This window comes from Grammomys surdaster, unplaced genomic scaffold (assembly GCF_004785775.1).
Source record: "Grammomys surdaster isolate TR1022 unplaced genomic scaffold, NIH_TR_1.0 62122, whole genome shotgun sequence".
Lineage (NCBI taxonomy): Eukaryota > Metazoa > Chordata > Mammalia > Rodentia > Muridae > Grammomys > Grammomys surdaster.
Window position 1 is genome coordinate 15 of NW_021605884.1, and position 2002 is coordinate 2016.

Here is a 2002-nt window from a genome sequence, read left to right on the forward strand (position 1 = left end):
CTCACCTGACAGAACTCCAAAACTCCAACATAAGAAACAGCCCTTAACATCCAGAAACACCAGTGTCAGGTCCCAATTCAAAGGTGGAGCACAGGCCCCATTACAGTTGTTGAGATTAGATTCCACTCAGGCTTCAGAAGGCTAAAAACAAGAGGACCCTGAAGGGGACTCCACATAAGTAAAAGGAAGTTTGTACAAATCTTTACTTTAGCATTTAAAAGAAGATACATACTCATTCCAGCAGATTTTCCAAGCCTGGTGACCCAGTAAGCTACACACACACTCAGGCACTTGAAGGCTATAACACAGTTGCTCACTGGGGTATCAGATAGGGTCATAACTTTCCCACACTGAGACCCTCACAAGAACCCCTTGGGGCATAGGCCATGGGAACAGCTGCAGTGGAACCTTCTCTCCAGATTACTAAATCAGGAAAAGCAATGTGGTTCTTGGGGGTTGAGCAGAGCCACATGTGCTCAGGTGGGGCTTCCTGGATACAAATCCTAGGATTACCTGCTTAGCAAAGCACCCTGGGGGCAGTGATGATAGTCTGGGCGTTCTCAGTGGGCCTCACAGTTGCACAGTGCCCACGGCTCAGGATTCCCGTTGGCTCTTTGTTTTTGTGGCCAGTTAGAGGTTTGGAGGAATTAGCTGTGATCCAGGGGTGCTCTAGGACTTCTGCTACTGTTAGCCTCTGGCCAGAGTTTTGTGTTTTAACAATCTTGAAATGAGGTCCTTGGCTCCCTCTGCCAAAAAGTTAAGGAAGGTGAATGCAATCCGTGATCTCCTTCTATATGTCGTCTAGTGCATGCATGCCTTGAAAAGAGGCATCCCCACTAGGAACTTATGATAGAGAACACACCAGAGGTACACCTTATTGTCCATCCGGTCCTCAATCATCACCAGGGGGCACACAGTTCAGGGTGTCATGCAGCGTGGTTCTCTTGGAAGTTGGAATGTGTACAGACTATCCAGAGCCTGCAGTCTTCAGCTCTCTGGCCCCAGAAGCAGGTTCTATAACTTAATGTCTCTGGGAGACTCTGGATGACAGTCAGAGAGAGTGCTTGCCAACTGGGTGCTATAAGTAGCTGTTCTCTGCTCATCAGACTTGCAGAGTTTTTGAAGCTCTCTGTAGAATGTTCCAAGGGGTACGTATTCTAACATGGATAAACTCTGGTAGCATTGTGGAAATAGGATGCTGCAGGTGGGACTGTATATCCATTTCTTTTCAAAGCTGTTGTTCCATCCTTGCCTTCTCCAGCCATGTTTTAAATAACACCTTCAGGGCCAGCATAAAGTTGCTTTGCTTCTCCCTTGCCAAACTTTCCTTTACCTAGTGAACGGTCATTATCAAATTCTTCCAACATTTCACAGCCTCTTTCTTGTAGGACCGTGAAAAGGATGATTTGGTCTCCCCAGTAAAGCACTGGTTTTGAGATAGCCAGACACCCAACAGGTGTCCATTGCTTTTGTAGGGACAGCACATATCCCGCCACACCCCCAGATTCCAGACTCCTGACACTCGGCCTACATCTCCATTAACCTGCACCTTACAGTCACGTTTGGCAAAGCAGCCCCTCCCAGAAAGGTTTGCGTCACCATCCACACACAGGTAGAGAGTGTGACTACAGGCTTCAGCCTCAAGAGATTTCCATATTCGTGAGTTACCTAAAGGCCAGGGGGCATAGCTAATTAAGTTATTCCTTTTCCCAGCCCCTCCTCTTTCCCCTCCCTATTTAAGTCAGGCCTGCCCTGGCTTAAAGTGGGGGATGCGCATGTAAACCATCTGTCACACACCATGAACAATAAAACTCTTGGAACTCCGGACTTTGTCGAGTTATTGGGACCTGCTGCTGTGGAAAGCTTCCCTGGGTTCCACCGAGGGACCGACACTTACTTACTTACCTTCTTTCTTTCTCTTTCTTTTTCTTTTTCTTTTTCTTTCTTTCTTTCTTTCTTTCTTTCTTTCTTTCTTTCTTTCTTTCTTTCTTTCTCTCTCTCC

General features: G+C 46.9%; 1 pseudogene; it reads right to left on the minus strand.

Annotated features, from left to right (window-relative positions):
- Positions 1–517: 517 nt before the first annotated feature.
- Positions 518–1367, minus strand: LOC114635232 (annotated as a pseudogene).
- Between the last annotated feature and the right edge of the window lie 635 nt (positions 1368–2002).